Below are 17470 nucleotides of genomic sequence, written 5' to 3' on the forward strand. Positions count from 1 at the left end.
CCAAAAAATCAAAGAACATCAAAACAAACAGCACTGCCAGTTCTACACCCAGAAATGTTAACTGGGAGGGGTCCAAAGTATTTGAGGGAGGTCCAATACGTCTACATAATATGGAACCTGTCTTATACTGCACCCGAAAAGACGATAAGTAATTCTTACTTACTGTCATCTATAATTTTAGAAAAAAATTATAGAACGATTATTTTATAAGAAAAGAAGAGCACATGATGAGGCGTAAAATAAAATATTTAGCCTACATCAATCGTTTCTCTGTTAAACAAGTATAATTCGTTAAGAAAGTCTACAAATGTTAGTCAAGTTTCCAAAAGTTTCGGACCCGGTGGACCCCCCTCGTGGCTACGCCTCTCAGCATTGCTAACTAGTCCCAAATTCAATGTGGCGTTCCCCATCATACAGTTTTATGTGGAAATTATCAAGAGTATAAAATATACTTATTTTATAAAAGAAATATGTTTATACTAGAATACTATCCACAGAAAGGGGGAGCGATTCTACATACTGACTTATTAATATTTGGTTCACAAAGCTAAGAATTAACTTGTAAATGCGTATCTACCTTCATTTGTTTTCTCCTCTACTAGATATTTTTTTCTTATTTTGTAATTTTGCAATCACTTTTCTTAATTGTCATTATATTGATTTGCTTCAGTATGGTCCCGTAATTTAAAAATATGAATGCATAAAAACAAATTCCATTTGTTAATTGCTAGTGAAAGAAACTTGAGAAATCTTATTTAGCGTGAAAAACCTTCTCGTTCACTGGAAACCGTGCTGTGTTGCAGAAGCACTGCAACGACCAGTCCCTTTAACTTCTGAGATAGGGGAAAGGAAACTTAACATTCGCTCCAATTCCCGCGCTGAAGGAATCTGGTCGTTGTATGCTCGCTGCAACACAATATAAATTATTGTGACGGATTATTTTTCGCTTTTTAAAACGAATTAACGAAACGGACAGTTACAGAAGTAAAAAAAAAAAAGTTATTTAAAGTGTATATATTCAAGTATTAAACGTATTTTTCTGTTCTTTACTACTATTGATAATAATATTTTTTTCTTGAAATACTTTGGTCGTTGCGCAACGCTGCAACACTAACATTAGCCGCCACCGATACTAGAAGCACTAAAATTAACCCGTGACGATATTTCATTCTTATCGAAGGTCAACAATTTCGAAGATGCGCCATTGTTTCTTGAATCCAGGACTCATCCGCTTATTTTAGGCTACGGGAGGCTATTACTACACGTAGTAAGTTTTGCCAACAAAATGTCAATTTAAGCACGCTGCATGGCTTATTTCTAGTTACTGTTGCTGGTATTGTTGGGATAAATAATTATAATAATATACAAATGCATATTATAGGCATATAGAAATAATATTAATGCTAAGACACTTACTATACTAGTCATAGAATTGGTTGTTAAATTATTTGAATGCCACTACTGAGTAACTCCTGTCTCATATAGCCTTGATCCTGAACTGGAACATTGACTTCAATGAATTAATAAATGACGAATTATATGTATTTTGATCAGGGGCGAATCCACGACCGACTTCTGGAGGGGGGGGGCGGTGGATTGTCATACTGCTACTTTTAAGGGCTCCAAACTTTGGGACGGATTTTATTTATATATTTAAAATAAGAAAGCTTCCTCTTCTGGGGGGAGGCGATCGGGGCGATCCGCCCTGATTTTGATACGTCGTGTATAATTTGTTTTATATAATTGAATTAATTACAGTATGCATAATGTTCTTTGCATTTTGTATTTCTAAAGATCTTGCCACAAATATACTAGTTTAAGATGAAATAAATCAAGAATTTTAGAAAAACCAAAAATGGATCAAAAGATTACAATCTTGGCCAATAATTAGTTTTTGGATCAGGGGCCACAAAATTTTTGAATGGCCCCCAAATCGAATTTTCGTATTTTCTAAGGAATAAGCACATCATACTGAGTTAACTGATAGTTTGGGTTTGGCTACGCTATATATAGTTCTCCAGATATAAAGCCTAAAAGAAAATTTTTGATTAAAATATATTGAATCTTTTGATCCAAAAAATAAATCGTATTATTTAAACAATTCTGTAACTTCGATAAATATATGTTTATCCCCTTTCCCTTCCAAATCAACTGAACAGATAGAATTTGATCGTTTTGCTTAATCTTAGATTTACGCCTGGGAATGCTTTTATTCGATGGTATATACACTTATCATTATCGATTATCAAAACCGAAAATCACTTTCATTTATTTGCTTTTTTTTTTCATGAAAATTTCAATATATGGTAGTGAGTTTCACATTCGATCGCTTTCATGAACTTCGGAAATTTCATCCCAAAGATATGGGGGAAAGTGTAATGATTAATACATATTGCTCCTGAATCACTGATTACAAAGCTCAATATTTGATATGCGAAGTTTTCTTTTTCAGTGAATATAGACTACACAAATTCAATATACACTGTACCTTCATGGCAACTTTTGTGGCTAATGCGTGGGTGCAAGTGCTCGTGGGTTGATTCTCTGTAGGAGAGCATAGAACATATTATGATGATTTAGATTCCATCTTAAAGTGCAGATTCATGTCTCATATACTGTAAGTTCAGTGTTGACAAAGGCCAATAATCTTCAACCAATTCAGAACGAGAGACGCAGCGCAATTGGCACAGGCAGAGCACGGGTTAAAGATATTCTATACGATAACACGAGAAACATCTGTTAGTTATAAACTAAATTTTTAACATTCCCATTTAAGCTGAACACGATCTAGTTTAAAGATTAAGGTCAACAAATTAAGAAAATTGTTAATAAAAAGGAAAAACCCCTCAACAACTCATGGAAAAAGGAGACAACAGAATCTTATTTCAGAGCTCTGATTGTATCACATGCAAATTGAATCAATGAGTTTATATCTTAGAATTGTCTAATCGTTAATTTTAAAGTGAATTCTTGTAAAAATCTTCGGTGATTCACAAGGTCTTGTATTCAAATTGGTTCCAGAATGCGGTAAATCTGAATAAAACAAGAGCTGGTTTCTTTGCTGACGGTACATGCTTCATGCTATTGCTTATAGATGGCAGGAGTGTGAACACATGATCATAAACTTATGTCAGTGGCTACCATATGACACGCGCCGAGAGGTGCAATGACGAGAGCTGTTACGTTGACGACGCTACAGAATTGTGGAGAGCATACGTCATCTGGTGACGTCATTAATCCAGTCCATATCATGGACAGTGTTTCCATGTGCAAGGCACCATTGACAACATTGTGATTGAGGTTACATGTTATTTTACAGAGAACGATAATATTTCAAATGTGTTTGGTTGATGGTATCGTATCACTTATTAACCATAAAACAACTAAAACAAGGAAAGAAAATAAAATAAAGAATGGCTGTGGAAACGAAACTAATGTTTTGATATTTCAAATATATGACAATTTGAAATATCAAAAAATTATCATTCATTGTATGTTCGTATTTATGGCAAAGAAAAATATACATGATTTTATTTACGATAACTGTGTGTTAAAGGCTCTACTTTTACCATCCCAACAAGTAAATCATATGCAGGAAATTACAATTTAAAATAAAAATACTGTATGTAGCATTATGTTCATCTAGTTTCCTATTTGCGAAAATTCTTTACATTTATTTTTACCAATATTATTATTATTATTATTATTATTATTATTATTATTATTATTATTATTATTATTATTATGTTTCTACTGCATAACGATATAATAAACAATTAAATTGTTGTTCCTCGCAAGAAACTCATTCTCAAACTACGGATAATCGAAACATCACATCGTGAAAAGTAATTGGTTATCAATTGTGCTGCCAATCAGTAACCCTTTATTGGCTCTGTTTTGTCTCCAAGCGATTTTTATTTCCATTCATAATCATCCCTTAAACAAACCAAATCGTACGTTAAATAATGTTAATTAAAATCAAAAAGAAAAGAAACCGGTTTCGCGTGTTTACTCCACTCTTCGGCCGGGGTCAGATTATGTTTAATTATTTAAATTGTTCTCGGTATCTGTGAAAGTGTCTCCTTTGCGAACCAGCAGCAACTCTGGTACCCCGCGGAATTTGTGATTACCGAAGTAAGTTTGGAGTTTCGAATGGAGTCACGTTACTACACAGTTCCTGGCCTCTAGGAAAGCTAGATTACAGAAGCACGCCGCTGCTTCCGGCCACACACTCTTTTCCAAGAACAAGCATTTGATATAGCAAACAGTGTTGCCAGTTCTCTCAAAACCTGCCAACGGGGTTACAGTACACGTCCCTACCACAAGGTGACCAGACGTCCCGTTTTAGCCGAGACAGTCCCTTTTTCCACCGTTGTCCCATTTCTATATGATTCTCAAACGGGACGCCCAAATGTCCCGTTTTTAAGCAAAAATGGCCCAGGTGTCCCGTAATTATTATTCAAAATATAAATGGTCAATGCAAATTCTACACTCTTTCGTACCAGCACTCATTGGGAAGGTTCATCTGTGTCTGGAACTTCTGAATGTTCAAATGGGAATTGAGTTCTCTGTGCTTCAAGTGGAAATTGAGTTGGAATTCTGACTGTTCAAGTAGTTAAAAGTATTGTTGGGTTGTACTTAAGTTAGAAACGGCGTGTTATCATTCTTCTTACTTGTATATTTTGTAAATTGAAAACAGTGCTGAGTAGTGTTGCCACGAGACGAGACGAGACGAGACTTCAGGCTGTCTCGTCTCGTCTCGTGCAAAGCATGTCTCGTCTCGTGTCTCGTCTCGAAAAAATGTGCTCGTCCCGTCTCGTGTCTCGTCTCGAGAGGTTCTGTCCCGCCTCGTCTCGTCTCGTTTTGTCTCGTCTTGTCTCGTAAAAAATATAGCAGCATACCCTGGAAACAAAAGTAAAATGTAGCAGGCTGCACCATGCGAATCAAGATACAACTAAGTTACAAGTATTACTCAGAAAACACAAGACAAGAAATGTCACGGTAGCTACACCGTGAAGCCTTCATCTCTGGTGTATGTGGTAGTCGGTTCGATCTCGGTTAGTGCCATGTGAGCTTTGTGGTGGACAAACATTGAATGTGTGTGGGACCGCGGTGGCTCAGTGGTAGAGCGTTCACCTCTGGTGCTTGGGGTCTCGGGTTCGAACCCAGCCCCGCCAAGTGAACTTTGTGGTGGACAAACACCGTGTGCGTGGGTTTTCTCGGGGTTCTCCCGTTTTCTCCCACTTTCTTTATTCCACCATTTCATTTATTACTCATCATCACTGTCTCCTTTAGCCTAACCGGCATAACCGTGGGACGTAAAACTCAAAGATTTCATTTCATTTTTGTCTAAGGCTTCACGACCCTGGCTTTTTTTTTTTTTTTTTTTTTTTTTTTTTTTTTTTTTACATTCTGAAACATTGAAATTTGATTCACCAGTTTCAATACACGAATATACAGTAAATTGCTCATAAGTACGTGGAAGATGAAGACAGTAATATCAAATAATGTTTACACGACAAGCAAAGTTCCATGTAAAGGAGTCACCATCCCCGACACTATTGTATACTATCAGCCCACTTGCTTTATAGTGTCTGTATATATATATATATATATATATATATATATATATATATATATATATATATAGAGAGAGAGAGAGAGAGAGAGAGAGAGAGAGAGAGATGGAAAGATATATAGATAAATAGAGAGATAGATATGTGTGTACACTTTGATTTCATATATTCCAGCCTTTAGGTTTCACAGTGTTAACCATGCCAATACAAAAACTATTTTCCATTTTAGCATGTTTAGATTTGTTGCAATTATTTATTTATTATTTTTTTTAAAGCTCGGAACCAAATAATTTTATTGAGTAATGGAAAGTATTTGATTGAAATTTTATATGTTACTGCACAGTAATCTCTACTTAAGGTTACTGTGCCCACCCCCTTGTCCGAGCACTTCGCCTTTTCGCCACCAGATGCTCACTTTTTCATTTAGCAATCACTGCTGGTACCTCTACTGGGAAGAACTGAAAGATCGTACCGCTCAGTTTGAATGTGTCCAGGATATCCACACTTGAAGTGGGCGGGGAGAGGAATCCAACAGTTTTTTTTTTCCTTCGTGCACCTGCAGTCAGTCAGAGTCTATTTTTACAAGCCGTGTTGTTCAGCCGCAGGGCAAAATCTCAACCATTGACGGGTAACAGAAATCTTTTCTTTTTGCAGGTAGGAATAGAGTTTTTGTACGAAAAACGTGAATTAGGTTGCAGAGAACGTCATTCGCATCGCGTTGACAAATTCTTTTTCGTCCGTTTATCACATAAAGATCTTTTCTTTTTTTTTTCGATTATTACCAGAATATGAGATAAAATACCTAACTGGTTCTTTGTATACAGAAAACAAACAATACCAATATTTTCTTACATGTCAGTATTATATGATTTTTTTTTTTCCTGAAGTGTATGATGCTTGAAAAATGGACAGAATGAATTTTGATTTTTCTATTTGTCCCTATCCTTCTGAGTAGAGAGAATGCTGTGGCGCAATTAAAGGGCCTGCAGAGCCCGCAACATTGAGAAGCCCATTTCAGTTTCGAAGTTAAACTTTATAATGTTAGGATGTTAAAAATTATGTGATGTTCCAACTATATCTCATTTTTACCTGTGAAGACGGTAACACCTGAGCGATTATTTAGTAAATTAAATGCTAACAAAACTTATACTGACTAGCGAAAACATTATGACCACTCGCTACTTTTTGAACGAAATCATTGTGCAGAGATAAGAGCTACAAGGCATAACGCAACCGCGCGCCAAACGTGACAAGAATCTCACTCGATTAGTCAGTGTGGTGCTTGTGCCTTGAATGGGGAAGGACGACGATATATCAGGGTGAGTAAATGGCTGGGAGCTTCATTTCGGAAACAGCGCGACTTGTCGAGTTTTCGCGATCTGCCATGCTTATGTATTTCAAAGGTGGGAAAAGGACAGTGAAACCAGCATCGAACCAAACAACAAAAAATGGGGCGACTACACCTCATTAAAAATGTCGGATGTCGTAGACTCTCGAGGTTGGTACAGCAGAATAGACGAAAACTATAGCACAATATAATAATAATAATAATAATAATAATAATAATAATAATAATAATAATAATAATAATAATAATGTGCATTTTTTTTGCATATGAGCAAGTTGTGACTCACTAGATAGAACATAGAAAGTCAAAACTGTTCTCTGTAAATTTTACGTGACTCATGGATGTGGATAGAAGGGGTCCGTTTAACATTTTTGCGGGGAAGCCCATTCGTCCTTACTTACGCTACTGAGAGGTAAGGTAAAATAATAACACCAATATATATATAAACTCCTGGCGCAACAGTCCCTTGTGATCTGAATCTGCAGCGGGCTTATGTTAGTGGTCAGCACAACTACACCCAACGTAGCCGGCTGTCTAGATTGAAGTCCGCTATCTTTTAGTTTCCCAACTTTTCTCTCGATGTTTGGTCAACACAGCAATGTTTGAGTGCCACACCGGGAATTAAATCCTGGACGACGCACACCGTATCACTTTCGCTAATCTTTTGGTAAAATTCAGGTTAGGGTGGTACTGAATTATTTTCGGAATATGCCATTTTTCATAAGGTAAAGTTCAAAAGTATTGTGACATAATTAAAAAGCTCATTATCAACCACGTATTCTTGCCTCTAATTTCACTAAAAGTTTTCGAGATATGTGTCAAAAATGGTTAAAACACTTGAAGTTAGTTTAGTAACTTGAAGAAGATAGTGGCCTTATACATACATAATTGATCCAATTTTTATTTTTATTCTTCTTTCTCGTAAAGAAATACAAAATCATAATTTCAACCATTTTGGTACATTTTTCATAATTTGAAGGGCGAACAGCCGGTTTCTTTCCTTACGTTTTGAACTTGGGATTTATATTCTTCTTGTCACTTATCGTGAAAGTCATATAATGACATGGGTCCCAAAGCTAGAATATATTATGCGACAGAGGTAATGACAATTTCATCTCTCAAGATCTATTAAATTTGACATTTATTGAACGATAGCGGTTTTATAATAGGAATAAATTTTTCGCAATAAGGTGCATATAGTGGTCGTAAGAAATGACAAAAGCTACCATTGACCTTTATAGTTTGACTGATGCTTTTTCGATCATGGTCTTCCCCTTAAATTTTGTAAAGGACAGTATCATTTTAATTATCTTCACCTCATTTCCTAAAGCCTCTCATTCGTACGCTAAAAGAAAGATTTCTATTTTTTATGTATAAGAATTCAAGGGATGAAAATTTATTCAAAATTCGTTTACAATTAAAGTCGGCTAAACAGATATTCCTTCGAGATTTCTGTATTTTGAAAACAAATTCACGATTTCAGTTCTTTGTCTTTACTTGTTTCCATGTTTTTTTATATCAATACTGTATGATCAATTCCAAGAATTATTTTAGTTCCCCGGTAAATCCATTTATAACAAGCTCCAAATACTGCTACAATTTTAATGTGGTTTCAGGAGAATCTGCATATCTCATCCTTTTGTTACTCTCTATATATTCATCTACTATGTAAACAAACATCAGTGAAAGAAAGAGGCTGAGAGCTAACACGTGCTCCGTGAGGAACGTTGTCATTCCTTTTACTGATATATCTAGAGAGTCTAGTGTTGCCACGAGACAAGACGAGATTTCTGGCTGTGTCGTCTCGTCTAGAAAAGATCTGCCCGTCTCGTCTCGTATCGAATGTTTCTGTCTCGTCTCGTGGCAACACCAGAAAGGCTGAGGTCCACAAAAGAGCTGTTATACCAAGTGGTTAAAATTACAACTTTTAACCAATTTTGTTTGGTAGCACAATACACAACACGACTGCAATCTTCCAGCAACGACTGCTTAGATTCGACTGAACCAGTAATTACTTCGATAGGAACATTTGTCAATACCGTCAGTACAGTCGAAAGGCAAGATTTCCCCATTTATTCTGATATACTTTTTTCAGAACCCCTTGCGCCACTTCAACAAATAAGGAGGCCTATGTAACTTTCCCATTTAAAAAATGATTTAGCTTCGAATAACATCATAAAACAATAAAAAAGATAAATTTTGTTGTCAAATCAGCATCTTTTCAAAACTCAGTATCGAGAAAGGCTGACACGTTTCTGTCTTGGTTAGGGATGCGCACGAGACGAGTCGAGACAGAATTTCCTGACAAAATTCGAGTCGAGACACAGCTCTTCCAATAGTGAAATATACAAATTCGAGTCGAGACATCAATTTTACAGCACATTTTCGAGACGAGACAGCCACAAATCTTGTCTCGTGCGCATCCCTAGTCTTGGTTCGGAACAAGAAAGACCATGAAACAATACTTAGTTACTGATAAAATTGCCACTTCTACTTGTACTTCTATAACAGGATTTTTATACGTAGATATCTCCACCAGCCCCCGGAATAAAATCTTCTGAAACACTGATCTCAATGAATGCTTTACATTTGTGTTTGAATCTGGAGCACTATCACAAAATAATTAAACTTGAATCGATTGAAAAATGGAAGTGAAAGCTGTTTGTAAGAATCATTTTTAAAAAATTATTTAGGTATTCCCTGTTCTTTGTAGGATTTGAAACATTGAATTATTTCGATCATTTGAAATAATAAAAGATGGTATACATTTCGAAGCCAAATAATCTATTCCGAGTTAATAAATTTTTAAGCAAATTCAGAAACTGTGTTTGTATTTTTCGAGACACGAAACGAGACATTTCACAAAACGTTTCGTATTGTATCGTGTCTCGCTTCAAAGAGTCGAGTCCCGTCTCGTTGGAACACTAAGAGAGTCTTACGCATTCTCTTTCCAAGAAAGTGAAACTTGAACAGCACATTCAGTCAATTGTTATCATAGAATATACTATGGGCATAGCCACTGATGTGTAGAAGGTGACACAGGCGGAATTTGTTCTTATGGAGCCCTTGGCAAGTTGGAGCCGTGGGGCTCTATTATTTGGATTGGAAACATTGGTTCAAAAATATTTTACATTTAGCATACATATATACACACACATATATATATATATATACATACACACACACACACACACACACACGTACATGTGTGTTACATATACTTTAATTAATGTGTGGACCTGTGGACAAGGTATAGTTCGCCCGCCCAAAAAACCGCCTCTGGGGGGTGGATTCGAAGCGCATTCCTGAAACATAGAATTATGCTAATCGTAATCTTCTGAGATAGACTACCCCCCGAGGAATAAGTAAATAAATAAAAATAGTTTCGTAATGTTTATCTTCCGTATACGAGTAATTGAAAAATTTTAGTGTCTCAACAATGAGAGTTGTATACAGGTGATTCTGCGTTCCTGGCGGAACTTCCCTAGTTCCGGCCCAAACTTTCACACTATACCCTCTTTCTGCTCTCTCTCCCACGGTAGTTTTAAGAATTTTTATCTATTATCTACTCCCTTGGAGTAACTGTTGCTCTGTATTTTCACGGGCTTGCAACCGTCAGAATGAATATCCTGGCTGCTTTCCCAGCTACCCATTCAGCATGCAATAGATACATGCAATAACAATCAAATCCCACACAAACTACTCTACCCATCAAATATTTTAACATGGAAAGTTCTTTTACGCAACGCATTTCGTTTGTTTAAAATGGAATAGACCTAAATACAACTTTTTTTTATATATATGTTCTTCTGGAAATTCGATAGCGAGATCGCTCACATTAAAAAATGAGAGAATTAGTGCTCTGACAATCTGGTAGAAATACAACATGCCATATATACACATTACTGTGATTACATTGCTATTTATTCAATGATTATTTTGCTTAGAGCTTTCTTACTCTCCAGGGTACTCTTCAAGGGTATATAATTACTCTTCACTTATGTCGCAAAAAAATATTCAGTTTGCACATTTATTTCGAGAACTTCTCATTCCCTAATACATGTTTATTCTCTGAATTTGTGCGTACAGCCGACAAACTTACATAGAATCTCAACAGAGTTCAAATGTGAGGTGTCTGCTGGGAAGCACAGGTCAGTTGTGTGGGAGGGGCTTTTAGAGTACAATTCTAGGAACACTGTGGGCTTTTAGAGTGTAATTCTAGGAACGCTGTAGGGGGGCATCTCGCTCCACCTGAGACAAAAAAAAATCTGGAGGCACACAACTAGTTCACACTGGTTATAAAACAGGCGCAACAAAGTTCTGACTGAAATATGTTTATTTATTTATTTATTTATTTATTTATTTTTTTACTATTCCATTTTCCGAACAATAACATTTACCGATGACCTGTTAGCCCCTCCACCACAGCCACCATGAAAACAAATTCAATCGGAATTTGTCCAGCTCGTTTGATTACGAATAATTATCGTTTGATCCCAACGCATACTGATGTATTACACACAATTTGGCTAGGGCTTGTTAGCCCTTGATAATCGACATGTATCATTCCATAGATATTTCAATCGTAAATAGGTAAGCAAAGTTTGCTTAGTTTCTGGTAGCAAGTATGGAAAATAGTTTACTGTTTATTTAAAAATGGAGGCCTCCAACAATGAAACTAACAACAATATGAGAAATCGACATGTACCATTCTCTAGATATCTGAATCGTAAATATGTCAAGTTTGGTCAGCATCTGGTAAAAAGTATGGAAAATAAAGTGAATCGTTTATTTAACAATGGTAGTCTCCAACAACGTAACTAAAACAATATGTGAAATCGACATGAACCATAGGATAGATATTTCAATCTTACATAGGTACGCAAAGTTTGGTCAGTTTCTGGTAGAAAGTATGACAGATAAAGTTTATTGTTTATTTAACAATGGTGGCCTCTAACAATGAAACTAACAACAACAAGTGAAATCGACAAGTACCATTTCATAGATATCTAAATCGTAAAGGAGTGTGCTAAGTTTGGTTAATCTGTGGTAAAAAGTATGGCAGATAAAGTTGATTGTTTATTTAACAATGGAGAAATTCAACAATTATTTATTGAACAATGGTGGCTTAAAACGATAAAACTAACAATAATATGTGAAATCGACAAGTACCATTCCCTAGATATCTCAGTGGTAATCCGATTGGTGTGCCAAGTTTGGTCAGTTTCTGGTACAAAATATAGCAAATAAAGTTGATTCTTTATTTAACAATGGTGGCCTCCAACAATGAAACTAAGAACAATATGTGAAATCAACACGTACTATTTCCTACATATTTCAATCTTAAATGGGTGTGCAAAGTTTGGTTAGTCTGTGGTAGAAAGTATGGCAGATAAAGTTGATCGTTTATTTCACAATGTAGAAATCCAACGCTTGTGTATTTAACAATGGTGGTCTTCAACAATGAAACTAACAACAATATGAGAAATCGACACATATCTTTCCCTAGATATTTCAATCTTAAATGAGTGTGTAAGGTTTGGTCAGTTTCTGCTAGAAAGTATGGCAGATAAAGTTGATTCTTTAATAATGGTGGCCTCTAACAATGAAATTAACAACAATAAGTGAAATCGACACGTACCGTTTCATAGATGTCTCAATTGTAAATGAGTGCGCCAAATTTGTTTAGTTGTGGCAGAAAGAGTGTAAGATAAAGTTGATTGTTTAGGTAACAATTTAGAAATTCAACGATTGTTTATTTAGCAATGGTGGCCTTCAACAATGAAAGAACAACAATATATGAAATCGACACATACCATTTCATAGATATCTCAATCGTTCATGAGTGTGCAAAGTTTGCTTAGTTTGTGGTAGAAAGTATGGCAGATAAAGTTGATCGTTTATTTAACAATGGAGAAATCCAACGAATGTCTATTTAACAATGGTGATGTTTACAATGAAACTAACAACAATATGAGAAATCGACACATATGTTTCCCTAGATATTTCAATCTTAAATGTGTGTGCAAGGTTTGGCCAATTTCTGGTAGAAAATATGGCACATATAGTTGATTGTTCATTTAACAAAGCTGGCCTCTAACAATGAAAGTAACAACAATAAGTGAAATCGACACGTACCATTCCATAGATATCTCAATCGTAAATGAGTGTGCCAAGTTTGGTTAGTTTGTGGTTGAAAGTATGGCAGATAAAGTTGATTGTTTATTTAACCATGGAGAAATCCAACGATTGTTTATTTAATATTGGTAGCCTCGAACAATGAAACTAAAAACAATATGTGAAATCGACTTGTACCATTAAGTAGATATCTCTGCAAATCCGATGGGTGTGCCAAATTTGGTCAGTTTGTTTTAGAAAGTATGGCAGATAAAGTTGATTGTTTATTTAAGAATAGTGGCCTTCAACAATGAAACTAACTACAATATGTGGAATCCACACGTACCATTCCCTAGATACTGCAATCTTAAATGGGTGTGCAAAGTTTCTTCATTTTCTCGTAGAAAGTACGAAAGATAAAGTTGATTGTTTACTTAACAACGGTGGCCTCTAACAATGAAACTAACAACAATATGTGAAATCGGCACGAACCATTCCATTGATATCTCAATCGTAAATGAGTGCGCCACGTTTGGTTAGTTTGTGGTAGAAAATATAGCAGACAAAAGTTGACTGTGTACTTAACACTGGAGAAATCCAACGATTCTGTATTTAACAATGGTGGCCATCAATAATGAAACTAACAACAACATATGAAATCGACACATAGCATTCCGTAGATATTTCAACTTTCAAGGGGTATGCAAAATTTGGTCAGTTTCTGGTAGAAAGTATGGCAGATATAGTTGATTGTTTATTTAAAAATGGTGATCTCTAACAATAAAACTAACAACAATAAATGAAATCGACACGTACCATTCCATAGATATCTCAATCGTAAATAAGTATGCCACGTTTGGTTAGTTTGTAGTATAAAGTATGGCAGATAAAGTTGATTGTTTATTTAATAATGGAGAAATCCAACGATTGTTTTAAAATGTTGGCCTCGAACAGTGAAACTAACAACATGTGAAATCGATTGGTACCATTCAGTAGATATCTCTGTGGTAATCCGATGGGTGTGCCAAGTTTGATCAGTTGATCCCTAAATATTTCAATCTTAAATGCGTGTGCATAGTTTGGTCAGTTTCTGGTAGAACGTGTGGCAGACAAAGTTGATTGTTTTTTTTTTAAAAAAATGGTGGCCTTTAAGAATGAAAGTAACAACAATAAGTGAAATAGGCACGTACCGTTCCATCGACATCTCACATAGCATTCCATAGATATTTCAACTTTAAATGGGTGTGCAAAGTTTGGTCAGTTTCTGGTAGAACGTATGGCCATTAATGTTGATTGTTTGTTTAACAATGTTGGCCTCTAACAATGAAACAAACAATAATATGTAAAATCGACCCATACCATTCCATAGATATCTCAATCTTAAATGATTCTGCAAATTTTGGTTAGTTCGTGGTAGAAAGTGTGGCAGAAAAACTTGATTGTTTATTTAACAATGGTGGCATCTAACAATGAAAGAACAATATGTGAAATCGACACGTACCATTCCCTAGATATTTCAATCTTAAATGCGTGTGCAAAGTTTGGTCAGTTTCTGGTAGAACGTGTGGCAGACAAAGTTGATTGTTTTTTTAACAGTGGTGGCCTCTAAGAATGAAAGTAACAACAATAAGTGAAATCGGCACGTACCGTTCCATCGACATCTCAATCGTAAATGATTGTGCAAGTTTCGTCAGTTTGTGGTAGAAAATATGGCAGATAAAGTTGATTGTTTGTTTAATAATGAAGAAATCCAACGATTATGTATTTAACAATGGTGTCTTACAACAATGAAACTAACAACAATATGTGAAATCGACACATAGCATTCCGTAGATATTTCTACTTTAAATGGGTGTGCAAAGTTTGGTCAGTTTTTGGTAGAACGTATGGCCATTAATGTTGATTGTTTGTTTAACAATGGTGCCCTCTAACAATGAAACAAACAACGATATGTGAAATCGACCCATACCATTCCATAGATATCTTAATCTTAAATGATTCTGCAAATTTTGGTTAGTTTGTGGTAGAAACTGTGGCAGAAAAACCTGATTGTTTATTTAAGAATGGTGGCATCTAACAATGAAAGAACGACAATATGTGAAATCGACACGTACCATTCCCTAGATATTTCAATCTTAAATGCGTGTGCAGTTTGGTCAGTTTCTGGTAGAAAGTGTGGCAGATAAAGTTGATTGTTTTTTTTTAACAATGGTGGCCTCTAAGAATGAAACTAACAACAATAAGTGAAACCGGCACGTACCGTTCCATCGACATCTCAATCGTAAATGATTGTGCAAGTTTGGTCAGTTTGTGGTAGAAAGTATGGCAGATAAAGTTGATTGTTTATTTAACAATGATGTCCTCTAACAATGAAACTAACAACAATAAGTGAAATAGACACGTACGGTTCCATAGATGTCTCAATTGTAAATGAGTATGCCAAGTTTGGTTAGTTTGTAGTATAAAGTATGGCAGATAAAATTAATTGTTTATTTAACAATGGAAAAATCCAGCAATTGTTTGTTTAACAATGGTTTCCTCAAACAATGAAACTAACTACAATATGTGAAATCGACAGGTACCATTCGCTAGATGTCTCTGTGCTAACCGGATGGGTGTGCCAAGTTTGGTCAGTTTGTTTTAGAAGGTGTGGCACATAAAGTTGATTGTTTATTTAACAATGGTGGTCTTCAACAATGAAACTAACAACAATATGTGAAATCGACACGTACCATTCCCTAGATATTTCAATCTTAAATAAGTGTGTAAAGTTTGGTCAGTTTCTGGTAGAAAGTACGGCAAATAAAGTTGATTGTTTACTTAACAATGGTGGCCTCTAACAATGAAACTAATAACAATAAGTGAAATCGACACGTACCATTCCCTAGATTTTGTAACGTCCATTAACTAGATTATATCCGGTTTTGCTTAATTTTTGAATTGTTCATTTTATTTTTGATTGTTTTAATTTTATTAGTTGCATATGTTAACATTGGTGACGGTGGCGCCATCTACCGTTTTAGACACAAACTATTTGGACGTAATGAATAACCTTAAAGTGCCATAGTAATGGGAGCTGAACGACACATCGGACGAAAGAATGCTTGGGGCCAGTCCTCACCTCCATGGTTCAAATCTGTTCCCATAACGCGGGGTGTATGCTACTATGTGGTGGTTGCCCCGTTTGTGTTACAAACTCATGACAGTACATCCAGATTAGCTAGTGGTCTAAAAAAAAAAGTTGATTTTTGGGTAGCCATTTTGGATTAAAGTTTCTTATATTGTCGTGATCTATTCGCAATCATACAACGTACATCTTCAGGATAGGTCCTGATTGCCACGGGTGCTGACTGCCACAGCCAATTATTGGTGCTGATTGCCACGACTGTCGCTGATTGCCAATATGAAGATGCTGACTGCCACGACGGCGTGCTGACTGCCACGAGCCTGGGAGAAACTGTATTTGGAAAGAGAGGAATTAATCCCTTATACTAAATTTATGATTATTAATTAATTTAGTAGGGATTAATTTAGTAAATCTATGTGGCACAGCAAATCTATGTGGCATCCTATAAGTTACAAAGTTCCTCAGTAAGTGGAAGGACATACACTTGGATGTTTATAAAGGGATTTGGTCTTTTCTGTTATATGTACAATTGGCACATTTCATTGTTTATATTAATTGTTTTATTGTATTATTTAATGGATATGATGGTCTGAAGCCAGCTGACAAGGGAAGTTCGGGAGAAAGCACTCACCTGCATACAAATAAGCATGTCATTTGAAGGACCAATTCATGCTGATTACAACAGGTAATAAAATTCCTGTATGTTGAGAACTGTTCGAGATATTCAGCTTGGAAGTTTATATGAGAAAATGAGTAGATGCACGTTTCAACACGTTAAGTATTCTCTCCCATGGCGAAGCCTGATAGTTTGAACTTGCTATTGCTTGATCACTGGACAAGGGCGCCGATTTCTCTGTAAATTTTAGGGGGATCCATTCAGATACAGAAGATATATATATATATGAGGATTTTAAGAGAAATTGCATTCAAATTATGCAAAATATTGTATATTCATAAATACAGTACGGGGACCCACATGAGCTTTGGGGAGGCGGGCCCCTCGGCCCCCCAGGATCAGCGCCCTTGTCACTGGGGTCCATTCACAGACAAATTGTCCATTACAAGTTGCATGACGGATGGCAAAAACCTAATAGTTGAGAAGATACCAAAGAATTGCACACGATTTGTGCAACCATTTGATGTGTTTTGATTCCGATCAATCAAAGATTATGTAAGGAGATTTGTACATAGTATGAAACTTCTTCATCCGGACGTTATAATGTACCAACGAAACAATCAAATAAAGTTCGTGTCCATACGAATCACTTCCGAACACCGCGATACATTGGATTGTTTCAATTT

Source organism: Thermobia domestica, chromosome 8, assembly GCF_964235325.1.
Source record: "Thermobia domestica chromosome 8, izTheDome1.hap1.1, whole genome shotgun sequence".
Lineage (NCBI taxonomy): Eukaryota > Metazoa > Arthropoda > Insecta > Zygentoma > Lepismatidae > Thermobia > Thermobia domestica.